Here is an 18,331-nt window from a genome sequence, read left to right as displayed (position 1 = left end):
TGGTTCGAATCTTGTCCTCAGGAGGACCAACAGAGAACAAGTCCATTCCTTCTGTGTGATGGGTCTTCAGATCTTCCAAGACAGCAACCATGTCTCTCCTTAGTCTTGTTTTCTTCAGGCTCCTTCAGCTGAAGAACTTGGTTTCAGCTGTTCCTCATAGGACATGGCTTCCAGACCCCTCACCAACATGGCTGCCCTCCAATGAGTCCATTCCAATTCATCAAAAGCCCACTGCCACCTTCCAAAAGCTCCCCGTCTGCTTTCCTGGCAGCTGACTCCATTTATCCCAGGGACAAGTGGACCTGGGAAACAGAATTTCCCAAGAGGCTGCTGCTCCAAAATTTCCCATGTCTACCTGTAGGGAGAGGGCAGAGACTTCCTGTTTCCACCACTGCCAGGTAAATGGGTGCGAAGGAGGGGCTAGGAGTGGAAGAGAGGAACATACGAATTTGGAAGCTGCCTTATACCGAGTGGCACCATTGGTCCATCTATTTGAGTATTTGTCTCTGACGTTGCAGGCGGGAGTCTCTCTCAACCCTATCTTGGAGATGCTAGGGAGGGAAATTGGAATCTTCCGCATACATGCAGGCAGGTGTTCTTCCACTGAGCTACAACCCCAGCCCCTAAGAGCAATATCTTACCCTGCTCACACATGTAGTCTCCCATTCAAATGTAAACCAGGGCAGACCCTGCTTAGGAAAGGGGGCAATTCATGCCTGCTACCACAAGTCCAGCTCTCTCCTCCCCTAGACCAGCTCACAGTTGGGATTGAATTCTTCTCTGGCTCAGATCGAAATCCAAGCTGGAGGAGAATTATGGGGCTGGAATACTCAACCTTTAAATGAGGCAAACACTATGAGCTCCCAAGATTCATTTTTCTGAGACAGGAAATTGTAGTTTTGGGCACCGTTGCTCCTTTTAACTTTGTGTTCTGTTTCCAGTCCAGGAAACTCTCTCCGGGCCTGGCCTCATGCCAGGCGGTCTTTGTTTGTACTTAAGACTCAATTAAAGGCTGCAGGGTGAGATCTGAGACTCTAACAGTTAATATTTTGTTAATTGCCGCCGAACAGAAGACCTCGGCTCCCCTTGGCAACGGCGATGAGTCCAGAGCCTTGCCAAGTTTCAGAGAGTAGGCCAGACTCCAGCTGGACAGATGGGGATGAAGAGGTTGTGTTAGCCTGGCCAGGACAACAGCCGAAAAAAAGAGGCGGCAGCAGTTGGGAAGAAGAGCCTGCAAGAGCAGAACGGAGCACTGGAGCACTGGAAGAATCAGTGGAAGAGTACCAATGGAAGAGCGTCTACTTGGCATGCAGAAGGTCCAAGGTGCAATCCCTGGCAGCATCTCCAGGCAAGGCTGGGAGAGACTCCCGCCTGTCATCTTGGAGAGCCACTACCAGTCAATGTAGACAATACTGGGCTTGATGGACCACGAGTCTGTCTCAGTAGAAGGCAGCTTATAAAAGGGAAGGGCTTTAGTTCATTGGTAGAGCATCTGCTTGGTATACAGAAGGTCCGAGGCAGGGGTGTAGCTATAACTGAGTGGATGGGTTCAAAGAACCCAGGCCCCCAAGCTCCTGAGGGTTCCCCAGCTCCACCCTACCTATTTCCTTCATTATCTCCCTCACTCCAAGGAGCCACTGGAGAGGGGGTGAACATGGACCTCCTCTCCCCTAGCTATGCCCCTCGTATGAGGTTCAGTCCCTGGCAGCATCTTAAGGTAGGCCTGGGAAAGATTCCTGCCTGAAACACTGGAGAACCACTGCCAGGCAGTGTAGACAAGATGGACCAATGGTCTGACTCATTATAATTCAGCTATCTATTATCCTATGTACTCAGGATTTTGGTTGATAGGGCCATAGCTCAGTGGTAGAGCACTTGATTTCCATGCAGAAGGTCCCAGGTTCAATCCCCGGAATCATCTCTCAGGAGGGCTGGGAAAGAGCCCTACCTGACACCTGAGCAAGTTGCTGCCAGCCAGTGTAGACAATCCTAGTTGTAGAGTTAGAGGGCCCAGAAGTCTGCCTTCATAAGGCAGTTTCCTATGACTGCTGTGGGACTTAGGATACTGGATAAGGTAAAGGTAAAGTTGTGCTGTCGAGTCGGTGTCGTGGTGACCACAGAACCCTGTGGCTGTCTTTGGTAGAATACAGGAGGGTTTGACCATTGCCTCCTTCCGCGTAGTATGAGATGATGCCTTTCAGCATCTTCCTATAACACTGCTGCCTGATAGAGGTGTTTCCCATAGCTTTGGCCTAATCCGACAGGGCCTTTGTCATGTTCATGTGAGACTGCAGAGAGGAGTGGGGGGTTTGGCTGTGTGGGCTTCCTTCTGGCATGAAGGACAGCCCACACAAGCAATCACAGAGATGGAGAAGGAGGAGCTTTCCTCTTAAACTCCAGTCCAGCCGAATGCAGCCTCTAGTCCTGCATTCTGACAGAACAGAGGCTCATTGCAATCTTGGTTTTGATCGGCGAAACTCACGACTAACCAAGTTTCCTCAAATGGGAGTCTCCTGAGCCCAACCTTGGGTCACACAATGGATGAGACCAGAGTTTTCTGACATAACGGTAAGCAAACCACAGGCCCCTGAAACTCTGGTCCCCCATTACGTGTGAATTCAGCTTCTTTCTCTGATTCCCTCGTAAGTACCATTATCATCCATCCTGTGCCTCTTCTGTTTTTGCATTCGCCCGAGTTCTCAACTCAAGAACGAAGATGGCACTGTTGTTAAGGTACAGTGATCACAGTTATCATCCTTTCAGAGGGATCTTGTATGGAATAATTAATACCTCGTACAATGAATTAATGAGCTCGCTGGCTGACATTTGCTCTCCAAGAGCAAAACATTATCTTCTCAGTCCTCAGCGCTGCAGAACCAATTGTTCGTACAGAGAACGCCACGATGGGAACAGGATCCCTTCTGTAAGTGACTGCAAATACAGGCCAGATAAGTTCCGTTTAGACTTCTAAGAGAAATCTAATGGTCTGGTGTCAGTTCAGCCCAACCAGCCTCTAATAATTAGGCTTGCCAACTTGCTGAAATGGTTGTGGCTGACACGCAGCACTGCACATGCGTTAGGGTGAGAATAGGAATATAGGAACTTTAAAAACTGCCTTCTGCAGGGTTAGACCATTCGTCCATCAGCTCAGTATTGTCCACACAGACTGGCATCAGCATCTTCCAACATTTTAGGCAGGAGACACTATCAGCTCTACTTGGAAATGCAGCCAGGGTTTGAACCTGGGATATTCTACATTCAAAGCAGGGACTCTAACACTGAGCAATGGCCCTATCTGCATGATTTCTGAGCTCCCTAAGAATTAAAGTGCTCTTGATATAACACCCAGTCAGTTATTTCCAAAATGTATAGTTACATAGGAAGCTGCCTTTTACCGAGTCAGACCCTTGATCCATCTAGCTCAGTATTATCTTCACAGACTGGCAGCAGCTTCTCCAAGGTTGCAGGCAGGAGTCTCTCTCAGCCCTATCTGAAGTTGCTGCCCCGGAGGGAACTTGGAACCTTCTGCATGGAAGCAGTCAGGTGTTCTTCCCAGAGTAGCCTCATTCCCTGAGGGGAATATCTGACAGTGCTCACACACGCAGTCTCCCATTCAAATTCAAACCAGAGTGGACCCTGCTTAGCAAAGGGGACAGTTCATGCTTGGTACCACAAGACCAGCTCTCCTCTCATTCTCCTCATTCCCAGCGTGCATTCATTTCCCCTCTCTTGCCTAGTAAGCCAGAGAACTGCTCACCGTGAGCTCGGTAGATCTCCTGATAAATTTGCCTCATTCTCTTTTTAACCATCCCACCAATGATAAAAGGCAATAACACACACAATGACATGCAAATTGTATCCCCAAAGAGCTGTAAAGACTGCAGCGATGGCTCTATGTCTCTAATAGGATGAGATTTCTGCCTTTAAACAAATCACCCTCCTTAACGGAGAGGAATATTCAAAGAATCTTGGGGTGACGCATTTCAGAAAAGCAAGGGATTACTCGCCGTTAGCAGGTCAACGTCAGCCCCCAAGTATTTTCTGAGGAATTTTTGAAGTGTCACAGTGGTGTGATGCAGCCCACAAGCGAAATGAAAATGAGCCTATGCTGCATGGCAATTCTCCCCCTGCCCCAATCTTCCCCCCCAGAAGTCAGAACATTTCCTGGATTTTCCCAAGCAGACTATCAGATTAGCCATTTCATCTCACAGAGGATTCTGGGGCAGGGGTGGCAGCGGTGGGGGATGGAGACAGGGTGGAGGATGCAATCCATGCATCAAGCAGAACCACAGAACCCTGGAGGTCTGCTAGTCCAACCCCCTGTTCAGTGAAAGAAACTTCTACAAGATCCCCGACAGAAGCCATTTCAACAACTGCTGCAGGATCAACAACTGCTACAGGATCCCCGACAGAAGCCATTTCAACAACTGCTGCAGGATCAACAACTGCTACAGGATCCCCGACAGAAGCCATTTCAACAACTGCTGCAGGATCAACAACTGCTACAGGATCACTGACAGAAGCCATTTCAACAAGTGCTGCAGGATCAACAACTGCTACAGGATCCCGACAGAAGACATTTCAACAACTGCTGCAGGATCAACAACTGCTACAGGATCACCGACAGAAGCCATTTCAACAACTGCTACAGGATCACTGACAGAAGCCATTTCAACAACTGCTGCAGGATCAACAACTGCTACAGGATCCCCGACAGAAGCCATTTCAACAACTGCTGCAGGATCAACAACTGCTACAGGATCACCGACAGAAGCCATTTCAACAACTGCTACAGGATCACCGACAGAAGCCATTTCAACAACTGCTGCAGGATCCCCGACAGAAGCCATTTCAACAACTGCTGCAGGATCAACAACTGCTACAGGATCCCTGACAGAAGCTATTTCAACAACTGCTACAGGATCCCCGACAGAAGCCATTTCAACAACTGCTGCAGGATCAACAACTGCTACAGGATCCCTGACAGAAGCCATTTCAACAACTGCTGCAGGATCCCCGACAGAAGCCATTTCAACAACTGCTGCAGGATCAACAACTGCTACAGGATCCCTGACAGAAGCCATTTCAACAACTGCTACAGGATCACCGACAGAAGCCATTTCAACAACTGCTGCAGGATCCCCGACAGAAGCCATTTCAACAACTGCTGCAGGATCAACAACTGCTACAGGATCCCTGACAGAAGCTATTTCAACAACTGCTGCAGGATCAACAACTGCTGCAGGATCACCGACAGAAGCCATTTCAACAACTGCTGCAGGATCAACAACTGCTACAGGATCACCGACAGAAGCCATTTCAACAACTGCTGCAGGATCCCCGACAGAAGCCATTTCAACAACTGCTGCAGGATCAACAACTGCTACAGGATCCCCGACAGAAGCCATTTCAACAACTGCTGCAGGATCCCCGACAGAAGCCATTTCAACAACTGCTGCAGGATCAACAACTGCTACAGGATCACCGACAGAAGCCATTTCAACAACTGCTGCAGGATCAACAACTGCTACAGGATCCCCGACAGAAGCCATTGCAACAACTGCTGCAGGATCCCCGACAGAAGCCATTTCAACAACTGCTGCAGGATCAACAACTGCTACAGGATCCCCGACAGAAGCCATTTCAACAACTGCTGCAGGATCCCCGACAGAAGCCATTTCAACAACTGCTGCAGGATCAACAACTGCTACAGGATCCCCGACAGAAGCCATTTCAACAACTGCTGCAGGATCTCCGACAGAAGCCATTTCAACAACTGCTGCAGGATCAACAACTGCTACAGGATCCCCGACAGAAGCCATTTCAACAACTGCTGCAGGATCCCCGACAGAAGCTATTTCAACAACTGCTGCAGGATCAACAACTGCTGCAGGATCACCAACAGAAGCCATTTCAACAACTGCTGCAGGATCAACAACTGCTACAGGATCCCCGACAGAAGCCATTTCAACAACTGCTGCAGGATCCCCGACAGAAGCCATTTCAACAACTGCTGCAGGATCAACAACTGCTACAGGATCCCCGACAGAAGCCATTGCAACAACTGCTGCAGGATCCCCGACAGAAGCCATTTCAACAACTGCTGCAGGATCAACAACTGCTACAGGATCCCCGACAGAAGCCATTTCAACAACTGCTGCAGGATCCCCGACAGAAGCCATTTCAACAACTGCTGCAGGATCAACAACTGCTACAGGATCACCGACAGAAGCCATTTCAACAACTGCTGCAGGATCCCCGACAGAAGCCATTTCAACAACTGCTGCAGGATCAACAACTGCTGCAGGATCCCCGACAGAAGCCATTTCAACAACTGCTGCAGGATCAACAACTGCTACAGGATCACCGACAGAAGCCATTTCAACAACTGCTGCAGGATCCCCGACAGAAGCCATTTCAACAACTGCTGCAGGATCAACAACTGCTACAGGATCCCCGACAGAAGCCATTTCAACAACTGCTGCAGGATCCCCGACAGAAGCCATTTCAACAACTGCTGCAGGATCAACAACTGCTGCAGGATCCCCGACAGAAGCCATTTCAACAACTACTGCAGAACCAGCAACTGCTACAGGATCAACAACTGCTACAGGATCCCCGACAGAAGCCATTGCAACAACTGCTGCAGGATCCCCGACAGAAGCCATTTCAACAACTGCTGCAGGATCAACAACTGCTACAGGATCACCGACAGAAGCCATTTCAACAACTGCTGCAGGATCAACAACTGCTACAGGATCCCTGACAGAAGCTATTTCAACAACTGCTGCAGGATCAACAACTGCTGCAGGATCACCGACAGAAGCCATTTCAACAACTGCTGCAGGATCCCCGACAGAAGCCATTTCAACAACTGCTGCAGGATCAACAACTGCTACAGGATCCCCGACAGAAGCCATTGCAACAACTGCTGCAGGATCCCCGACAGAAGCCATTTCAACAACTGCTGCAGGATCAACAACTGCTACAGGATCCCCAACAGAAGCCATTTCAACAACTGCTGCAGGATCCCCGACAGAAGCCATTTCAACAACTGCTGCAGGATCAACAACTGCTACAGGATCCCCGACAGAAGCCATTTCAACAACTGCTGCAGGATCCCCGACAGAAGCCATTTCAACAACTGCTGCAGGATCAACAACTGCTGCAGGATCCCCGACAGAAGCCATTTCAACAACTGCTACAGGATCCCTGACAGAAGCTATTTCAACAACTGCTGCAGGATCAACAACTGCTGCAGGATCACCGACAGAAGCCATTTCAACAACTGCTGCAGGATCCCCGACAGAAGCCATTTCAACAACTGCTGCAGGATCAACAACTGCTACAGGATCCCCGACAGAAGCCATTTCAACAACTGCTGCAGGATCCCCGACAGAAGCCATTGCAACAACTGCTGCAGGATCAACAACTGCTACAGGATCACCGACAGAAGCCATTTCAACAACTGCTGCAGGATCCCCGACAGAAGCCATTTCAACAACTGCTGCAGGATCAACAACTGCTACAGGATCCCCGACAGAAGCCATTTCAACAACTGCTGCAGGATCCCCGACAGAAGCCATTTCAACAACTGCTGCAGGATCAACAACTGCTACAGGATCCCCGACAGAAGCCATTGCAACAACTGCTGCAGGATCCCCGACAGAAGCCATTTCAACAACTGCTGCAGGATCAACAACTGCTACAGGATCCCCGACAGAAGCCATTTCAACAACTGCTGCAGGATCCCCGACAGAAGCCATTTCAACAACTGCTGCAGGATCAACAACTGCTACAGGATCCCCGACAGAAGCCATTTCAACAACTGCTGCAGGATCCCCGACAGAAGCCATTTCAACAACTGCTGCAGGATCAACAACTGCTACAGGATCCCCGACAGAAGCCATTTCAACAACTGCTGCAGGATCCCCGACAGAAGCTATTTCAACAACTGCTGCAGGATCAACAACTGCTGCAGGATCCCCGACAGAAGCCATTTCAACAACTGCTGCAGGATCAACAACTGCTACAGGATCCCCGACAGAAGCCATTTCAACAACTGCTGCAGGATCCCCGACAGAAGCCATTTCAACAACTGCTGCAGGATCAACAACTGCTACAGGATCCCCGACAGAAGCCATTGCAACAACTGCTGCAGGATCCCCGACAGAAGCCATTTCAACAACTGCTGCAGGATCAACAACTGCTACAGGATCCCCGACAGAAGCCATTTCAACAACTGCTGCAGGATCCCCGACAGAAGCCATTTCAACAACTGCTGCAGGATCAACAACTGCTACAGGATCACCGACAGAAGCCATTTCAACAACTGCTGCAGGATCCCCGACAGAAGCCATTTCAACAACTGCTGCAGGATCAACAACTGCTGCAGGATCCCCGACAGAAGCCATTTCAACAACTGCTGCAGGATCAACAACTGCTACAGGATCACCGACAGAAGCCATTTCAACAACTGCTGCAGGATCCCCGACAGAAGCCATTTCAACAACTGCTGCAGGATCAACAACTGCTACAGGATCCCCGACAGAAGCCATTTCAACAACTGCTGCAGGATCCCCGACAGAAGCCATTTCAACAACTGCTGCAGGATCAACAACTGCTGCAGGATCCCCGACAGAAGCCATTTCAACAACTACTGCAGAACCAGCAACTGCTACAGGATCAACAACTGCTACAGGATCCCCGACAGAAGCCATTTCAACAACTGCTGCAGGATCCCCGACAGAAGCCATTTCAACAACTGCTGCAGGATCAACAACTGCTACAGGATCCCCGACAGAAGCCATTTCAACAACTGCTGCAGGATCCCCGACAGAAGCCATTTCAACAACTGCTGCAGGATCAACAACTGCTGCAGGATCCCCGACAGAAGCCATTTCAACAACTACTGCAGAACCAGCAACTGCTACAGGATCAACAACTGCTACAGGATCCCCGACAGAAGCCATTGCAACAACTGCTGCAGGATCAACAACTGCTACAGGATCCCCGACAGAAGCCATTTCAACAACTGCTGCAGGATCCCCGACAGAAGCCATTTCAACAACTGCTGCAGGATCAACAACTGCTACAGGATCCCCGACAGAAGCCATTTCAACAACTGCTGCAGGATCCCCGACAGAAGCCATTTCAACAACTGCTGCAGGATCAACAACTGCTACAGGATCCCCGACAGAAGCCATTTCAACAACTGCTGCAGGATCCCCGACAGAAGCCATTTCAACAACTGCTGCAGGATCAACAACTGCTACAGGATCCCCGACAGAAGCCATTTCAACAACTGCTGCAGGTTCCCCGACAGAAGCCATTTCAACAACTGCTGCAGGATCAACAACTGCTACAGGATCCCCGACAGAAGCCATTTCAACAACTGCTGCAGGATCCCCGACAGAAGCCATTTCAACAACTGCTGCAGGATCAACAACTGCTACAGGATCCCCGACAGAAGCCATTTCAACAACTGCTGCAGGATCCCCGACAGAAGCCATTTCAACAACTGCTGCAGGATCAACAACTGCTACAGGATCACCGACAGAAGCCATTTCAACAACTGCTGCAGGATCCCCGACAGAAGCCATTTCAACAACTGCTGCAGGATCAACAACTGCTACAGGATCCCCGACAGAAGCCATTTCAACAACTGCTGCAGGTTCCCCGACAGAAGCCATTTCAACAACTGCTGCAGGATCAACAACTGCTGCAGGATCCCCGACAGAAGCCAATGTAAGTGCTAAGTGCTATTTCAACAACTGCTGCAGGATCAACAACTGCTACAGGATCACCGACAGAAGCCATTTCAACAACTGCTGCAGGATCAACAACTGCTACAGGATCCCCGACAGAAGCCATTTCAACAACTGCTGCAGGTTCCCCGACAGAAGCCATTTCAACAACTGCTGCAGGATCAACAACTGCTACAGGATCCCCGACAGAAGCCATTTCAACAACTGCTGCAGGATCCCCAACAGAAGCCATTTCAACAACTGCTGCAGGATCCCCAACAGAAGCCATTTCAACAACTGCTGCAGGATCCCCGACAGAAACCATTTCAACAACTGCTGCAGGATCCCCGACAGAAACCATTTCAACAACTGCTACAGGCTCTGCTGTAAAAGAGAGAGAGAGAGAGAGAGAGAGAGAGAGAGAGAGAGAGAGAGAGAGAGAGAGAGAGCGCGAGCAAATTTCTCACAGCATTCCTGCACACCCTGGAGGAATCCGATACAGTCATTGTGTAAAGAACCCTTGCCAATAATTATTGAGTAATTGAACCGTAAACAGACATTATTTTAGTCAGCAATAATTTATATAGGAAATTAATGATGATGACGAACCATAAATCATGACACCATAAAATGAGAAGTCTCTCTTTCTCTCGCTATGTCTGCTTCTTTTCTGTCTCTTCCAAGACAGAACCGCTCTTGTGCTTGCAAGCATGAATGGAACCCTTTGCTAAGCAGGGTGTGCCTTGGTTTGCATTTGGATGGGTGCCCACCTGTGCGTGCTGTCTACTGTAAGATATTCCCCTTAGGGAATGGGGCCATAGTTGAGTGGGAAATCATCTCTGTGCTTGCATGCAGGGAGTCCCAAGTTCAATCCCCTGGGTTTTCTGGGGCTTAGAGTAGGACGTGGCCATGCCCTACATTTCGCCAGAAGTGGGAGATTCGTGTTCTTTACAGTTGGTGGTAAAAGGAGGACTACACTCAGAGGAACACAGGAAGCTGCCTTAAACTGAGTCAGACTCTTGGTCCATCTAACTCAGTGTTGTCTACATCAGAGATTCTCAATGTTGGGTCCCCAGATGTTATTGGACTTCAACCCCCATGATCTCCAGCCCCAGTGGCCTTTGGTTGGGGATTATGGGAGATGAAGTCCAATAACATCTGGGGACCCAACGTTGAGAATCCCTGGTCTACACTGACTGGCAGCAGCTCTCCAAGGTTTCATGGAGGATTCTCACTCAGCTCTGCCACTGAGTTATGGTGGGACCACTGGCTTTGTGCTGGACATCTGCAAGAGAGGAGGAGAGCTGGTCTTGTGGTAGCAAGCATGACTTGTCCCCTTAGCTAAGCAGGGTCTGCCTTGGTTTGCATTTGAATGGGAGACTACATGTGTGAGCACTGTAAGATATTCCCCTTTGGGGATGGAGCCACTCTGGGGAGAGCAGAAGCTTCCAAGCTCCCTCCCTGGCATCTCCAAGGTAGGGTTGAGAGAGATTCCTGCCTGCAACCTCGGAGAAGCCGCTGCCAGTCTGTGTAGACAATACTGAGCTAGATGGACCTATGGTCTGACTCAGTATATGGCAGCTTCCAATGTTCGTATGAAACAGTAGCTAAGGCTCCCTCATCTCCTTTGGAGAGGAGAGCTGGTGTGGTGGTAGCAAGCATGACTTGTCCCCTTAGCTAACCAGGGTCTGCCCTGGTTGCATATGAAAGGGAGACTAGAAGTGCAAGCACTGGAAGTGATTCCCCTCAGGGGATTTAGGGTTCCAAGTTCCCTCCCTGGCAGCATCTGCAAGAGATGGCTGAGAGAGGCTCCTGCCTGCAAGTTTGGAGAAGTCACTGCCAGTCTGTGTAGACAATATTGAGCGAGATGGACCGATGATCTGACTCGGTATATGGCAGCTTCCAATGTTCCTACATTCCTAACTTAGGTCTGAGCTTCCTGGCTTAACCGCATTATGGATCCGGCTGTGTTGCAGATCAAACTGTCGCCCAAAGACTGCTGAGGAGGACATTGGCGTTTGCACAGGAGCAGGGGAGATGTTTAATTTCCCCCCTCGTGGGCGATTTTTATCAGCCTATTAACTACAAACTGAGGCAGGCTAATAAAAGGTGCCGGTTGCCATGGCAATTATCTCTTAATCTCGGAGGAACTGAGATCACACGCAGAAAGAGAGCCAGCTAAAACAGAAGCCTCCAAAATGCCTTGCCTCTCTCCACCGCTGGCACCCGCCCGTATCCAGGCGTTCGGATGCATTTGTGCTGGGAGGGAGAGAACCGGAGGGCTTTAAATTCAGAGCTGGCTCAGGGAGGGAGAGGAAAGGACTGATGGGAATGCCTGGGGGGCGAGAGAGAAGCATAGAGCCCGTTGGGGGTGGCTGGCGAAGTGTGTGTGTGTGTTCCTGTAGGGTCAGCAGCTAGTACTGTACAGTAGACCTCGCATCATCCAGGAAGTCGGGGCCCTGATTTCACAACCTAGATTGTATCTACACTGTACGGTTTAATTCAGTTTAAGCCTGGTTGGACGACCACCACTGCCCCCACATGTCCACGGGAACGGCATCGGACCAGGGCAAGAATTTAATAAACACCATAAATCAAATTATACAGAGCCACAATACTCCAAACCCCAGGATTCCGGGCTTGAACGCCAGGGCAGTTAAAGAGGTCTGAAAGGGAATTAGAATGTGTTGACGTAAACATGCAGTAGAGGACATTTTCTGTTCATTTCCTCAACTCATGGACAATTTCAGGGAAGGGGCGGGAGGTTATAGCTTGGTTTTATCCTTGGTTTCCCTCCTAGCTCTTCTTCCACTGCTTCTGTTGCTGGTTCCTGTTAGTACATACGAATTTAAGAACATAAATGAATACGGATAGGATGCTTAGTTCCCTAAGCATTTTACATAGAAATGAATGAATGAATGAATGAATGAATGAATGAATGAAATTAGCTCCCTGTCCCCAAAGGGCTCACAATCTACAAAAAGGAACATAAGAGAGACACCAGCAACAGCTACTGGAGGGATACTGCGCTGGGGGCGGATAGGGTCAGTTGCTCTCCCCCTGCTAAATAAAGAGAAGCACCACTTTTAAAAGGTGCCTCTTTGCTCAGTTAGCAGGGGATAAAACATAAAAACATAAGAATAGCATCCGGTTTCCCATAGCAGCCCACCAGATATTTCAGAGAAGCCCGGAGGCAAGGGGTAGAGGCATGCTCTCTTTCCTGCTGTTGCTCCCCTGAAACTGGTATTTACAGGCATCATGCCTCTGAGGCGGGAGATGTCCCACAGCCACCTGACTAGTAGCCATTGATAGCTCTGTTCTCCATGAATCTGCCTAAGTGCCTTTTAAAGCCATCCAGGCTGGGGGCCATCAAGGGTTCCGGGCACGAATCTTCCTTAGCCTTACCTGGAGATGCTACCCAGGATTTAACCTGGGATCTTCTGCATGCACAGCAGACACTCTGCATCTGAGTTACAGCTCTATTCATTTATTTTTTAAAGAATTAAAAAGCAGCTGTGCAGAAGCAACCGCATGTCACCCAGGGAAGGGGTGTTTAACCCTTTCCCTGTACACCACAGGCCTGAAAACAGCCCCGCTCCATCTCTACTGTTAGTTCCCCACGGAAATCTCCCATCAGCACCAATGAAAGCAGCGACTCAGTTTTAGAGAAATAGGAAGCTGCCATATACTGAGTCAGACCATTGGTCTATCTAGCGCAGTATTGTCGACCCAGACTGGCAGCGGCTTCTCCCAGGTTGCAGGCAGGAATCTCTCTCAGCCCCATCTTGGAGATGCTGCCAGGGAGGGAATTGGGAACCTTCTGCTCTTGCCATAGTGGCCCTATCCTTTAAGGGGAATCTCTTCCACTGCTCACACATGTCGTCTCCCATTCATATGCAACCAGGGCACACCCTACTTAGCAAAGTCCCCTTGCCCGTGATGGGTATTAAATGTAAAAACCAGAAATATTCAGAGCCAAACCACCCACTAGAACATAGGGATGACGTTCGGCCGGATGAGAGAAATTAAAATGAAGGAACGGAATGTGTACTTACAGTGCACGTGCACAGCATGTGCAAAAGGTGGAGCTGAAGGAATCATGGAGAATTCCTAATGCACCAGATCGACTCTGGAAAGAAGACAAGGCAATTTGGAAGCTTAGCAGCGAGGGAGGTCAGATAAGAAGTCCCTGAGTCTCTCTGGGGATAATAACAGAAAAATAGAGATTGTCTCTGCTAAATAGGAAGTTAGAGGGACACATTTAGGGAGGAGGGCCAGGCTTGTGGTAGTGGAACTGAGTCGTCCTCTTAGCTAAGCAGGATCCACCAAGGTTGGCATTTGGATGAGAGGCTACATGTGAGCACTGTATGATATTCCCCTTAGGGGATGGGCATCTGCATGTTTGCATGCAGGAAGCACCAGGTTCAGTTGCTGGTAGCATTGCCAGTGTAGATGCTGCCATCTCTGCACTGTCCACACTGACTGGCAGCAGCTCTCCAAGGTTTCAGGCAGGAGTCTCTTCCAGCCCTACCTGGAGATGCTGCCAAGGATCGAAATTGGGACCTACTGCTCTACCACTAATCTATGGATGCACCTGATCAACATATGAAGCTGCCTACCGAGTCAGGCACTTGGGCCATCAAGTTCAGGATTGTCTACACTGACTGGCAGCAGCTTTACACTGACTGGCAGCAGGGTTTCAGGCAGGAGTCTCTTCCAGCCTTACCTGGAGATACTGCCAAGGAGGCATGCAAGCACACAGATGCTCTACTACTAAGCTTCAGCCGCATCCCCTAAGGGTAATATCTTACAGTGCACACATATGGTCTCCCATCCAAATGCAAACCAGGGCAGACCCTGATTAGTATAGGGACAATTCATGCTCTTCTCCCCAAAGCAGCTCTCCTCCCCAAGGGATCACCTGCGACCTGAGGTGACTGCCCCCCCCTCGCCTCATGAAAGGGCTGCCCCAGCTTGCTTATTGCAGTATGGATTAATCTCCTGAAATCCGCACCCACGACCAGTGGGAGCATCTTTTCTTTAAGAGCATCATGTTCTGCACAGGCTGCTGACAGCTTGGAGTTCACGTCTTTGCTGTTCAGTTGGTCGGCAGCACCGGTAAATGACGCCCCTCTGATGATAGTATTTAGGGGGTATTGGAGCAATTTTGATCCTCTCCGTCACAAAGTGAAGCTGTCTCCACGCACTCAAGTGACCTCTGCAACTGCCACCCTCTTCCGCCTGGGACAGCTGCAGAACCGCCGATGCACAGGGCTGTCTCCTCTCCCAAGCAGCTTTGCGTGACCTTGCCGGTCCCTTGCAAGTACTCTGGGGCATAATCAAGCCATAGGGGCTCCTGTCAGGGTATTGATCAGACGCGGCAGTGTAATTCCAGAGTGTCTCCTTCAATGCAAGAAAGCAAAGGCAAGCGGGAAATCTGTCAACAACTCTGAATCACGGCGAACGAGAGCCACCCTGCTCTCGCTGCATCAAAGGTGGCTACAGTCCCAGGCTGAGTAGTTAAAATGCTCCTCTGAGATCTGGGGGAGCAAAGGGTGGCATAGAACCTTATTAGGGGAGCATGGGTTTTGCTATACATGAAGATACTTCAACACGATCCTCAATAGGGTAGGACAACTATCCTATCCAAGTTTGGGACACCCGGGATGTTTTCCATTGCAGATGATCAAGAATCGGAATTGTGCACGATGGGTGCACACAAAAGGCATTTGAATTCCGTTCCAAGCTCAGAATAAAACAAAAAAATTCACGGAACGTTTCACTGGAACAACCAATCCAGCCAATTGCTCCAACGTAATGACCCCATTCTGTCGGATTGTTCCAACCCATTCTAAACACTGTTTTGAATCACAAAATGGCACTCTTCTGACCAGATATGTGCAGAACATTCTGAGGTTGGAATGTCCCACCTTGAAACAGGCCATTCCAAGCATTGCAAACTGAAAACAGAACACCCTTAAAAGGGAGGGGCTGCTTCGAGCTGGGAGCAGAATGACCTGTTCCAAGGTGGAATGTTCCGACTCATTCCAAGCACCACTTTGAATTCCAAAATGGCGTTCATCTTGTCTTTGTGCACATGTGGCAGACATTTTTGTGGTCAGCACCACCACACAAATGGCTGCTGTGTGTGTGCAGAGGAGGCCGGAAGAGCGCCATTTTGGAATTCAAAATGGTGTTTGGAATGAGTTGGTATGATTCTACGGAATGGGCTCGTTACAGTTCAATTGATTCTTCCAATGAGACCTTCCGAGCATTTTGCATTCCGTTCCGAGCTTGGAACGGAATTCAAAATTCGCTTTGTGCACACCCATAGTGCACAGTTCTGATTCTTGGTCATCTGCAATGGAAAAAGAAGGGGGAGGGAGTGATCATGGGTTGGGGCTCACACTGGGTACGGCAGCTTTTCCTCATAGGCTCATTGAACAGCCCAGAGACATGAGTTTGAGGAGGTATACCAAATAAAATAAAATAAATAGCTGCATACAGCTAGTGGGTAGGACAAAGCCCTTGTTCCCATCTTGAGCCTCAGATGCGCTCACTTCCTTCACTTTCTACCTTGCTTTTCCTTCACAGGCAATAAAAAAATTGGGAGGGCACCCAGCTCCTCAACTTGGGTAGGACCCTTGTCCTACCCTTTTGAGGATTGTGTGAACTCCCTAATACGATACTTACCGAGGCAAGATAATGCATCTTTGTTTATTTCCTTTATTAATGAAGCTTGCTTGGCAATGGCATTTTCAAACATATGGAGTACATGGGCCAGAGTCCTCTTAGATAATACAGAGGCTCTAGGCATGATCCATGTGTAGAGCCTTACCGGGCTTTGTGGGGAGAGTGGGTTAGCCTGCTCTCTCTGCAGACTTGGTTGGGAGTGCAGACTCAGAGGCACAGCAGCAGGATTTGGCTGGGAGAACAGACTCTGGAGCTGGGCTGGAACGGCAGCATACAGAGGAGTCTGGGCAGCTGGCAGACATGAGGGCTGAAGAGGCTGATCAGGAGGAAGCTGGAATTTCACCTGTGTTAAGAAGGCATCTCAAGAGAAAGGCTCAGTGGGAGACACGCAGGAGCAAGATCTCACAGGAGAGGCAATAGAAGTGCTGAGTCAGGAAAGCCTGATCGGTCGCCGGTTATCTTGAGCCCTAAATTAAGCAGACGCTGTTCTTGGGACAGATTACTGTCAGCAACTTTCGCTTACCGCAGACTGTGTTCCTACTTAGCATTCTTCAACCTTTCGTGTTCCAGCTTGCACTTGTTCTGTTCATTCCTTGCTCTGTTTTTTTCTAGTTATTACTCAGTTATCGTAGAGGGGGGTACCTAGTTTAGTTCAAGGGCCTTTATTTTGTTTGCTACTATTTTTCTTTGTGAGTCTTTTTTTCGCTTTCATTCATGCAGCTTCGCTGCTACTCTTATTTCCAGACTTTCTGTTTAACTCACAGAAGTAGAAGGGGTTGTAAATCTTGTCAGGTTAGCCGAGCCAACAGATTTACGACATCACGCAGCTCACTTACTGGCCTGAAAGGAAGTGATGGGGTAGGCTCGGCTCCTGGGAGGCTGATAGAATCTTCTCCTTAACCGGCTGCAGTGCCTTCTCCTGCTTGATCTGGGGTACAGTTGTGAGTGAATGAGGCTTCTTGAAACAGTGGAGATCTTTAAAGATCCTTAATTCAAGCAAGGGGACCACAATATGGCATGTCATTGGCTGACACTTTGCCGTAAAGATCCAGTCTGGTGGGTGGGGAAGTGAATTGGGGAGTGGGTTGTATTTTGCGGGGAGTATTCTCTACTCATTGCAATCCGCTGGAGCCATCTCTGAGAAAGGGTAATCGTTGCCATCTCTGAAAATGAATGCTGGGCGGAAATGACAGCTGTAAATGAATGCTGGACTTCTGAAACTCGGCATTTCTCTCTGGAGTGCAAATTTCAATTAAAGCAATAACGGAACTAAATTTGGGCAGAACCTTTATAGGGATTCTGGAGGAAGTTAGAATAATTTCATTAAAATTCATTTGGTTTCTATACGGGAAGTAGGCTGAGCACTTTTATTATCTTTCTTTGGAAATGGTTACCATGAAATCTATTATTTTTTTAAAACACAATTCACTAGGTTTCCATACTGAAAATACATTGGATGCTTTTATAGTCTCTCTTTTAAAATGGTTACAGTAAAATATATATTTCAAAAAGACTCACTAGGTTTCAGTCTTCATTTACACACCTGGAACTCATATGTGAGAAACCTTCATTTTTCTTCCCTTCCTCTTTTGCTGCAGCTTTGGGGCTTTTTAGTTTAGAAACAAGTTGTTCTAGTAAGAACCAATCAGCCTACTTTCCTTTCACTGTCTCTACATCTGGACTAAATTTGGTGCAGATTGAGGTCCACAAGTTATATCTCTTGCGCCTCAAATTTTCATGTGTCTGCCATCTTGGATCGGGGTGAATGTCATCATTACAAACTGCACCATTGAGGTGTCCCTGTGTGTCACTCACTACAGCTGCTCCAAATTTGGTTCAATTCAGTTAGACAGTTCTCAAGTTAGTGCACTTGTGCCTCAAGGGTTTATGCA

General features: G+C 48.8%; 1 long non-coding RNA gene across 4 annotated transcripts in view; it reads right to left on the bottom strand.

Moving 5' to 3' along the window:
* LOC128338451 (uncharacterized) overlaps positions 1-18,331 on the bottom strand; it is a 155,258-nt gene that overhangs the window by 42,141 nt on the left and 94,786 nt on the right. The window contains exon 4 of one of the 4 annotated variants that reach the window (XR_008312632.1): positions 12,323-12,576. The exons of the other annotated variants lie outside the window; for them this stretch is intronic. This is a non-coding gene — a long non-coding RNA (uncharacterized LOC128338451). Of the gene's footprint in view, positions 1-12,322; positions 12,577-18,331 lie in introns of those variants that run through there. 4 annotated transcript variants of the gene reach the window in all.

This window comes from Hemicordylus capensis, chromosome 16 (genome assembly GCF_027244095.1).
Source record: "Hemicordylus capensis ecotype Gifberg chromosome 16, rHemCap1.1.pri, whole genome shotgun sequence".
Classification (NCBI taxonomy): domain Eukaryota; kingdom Metazoa; phylum Chordata; class Lepidosauria; order Squamata; family Cordylidae; genus Hemicordylus; species Hemicordylus capensis.
This window is presented reverse-complemented; position numbering and strand designations above follow the sequence as displayed.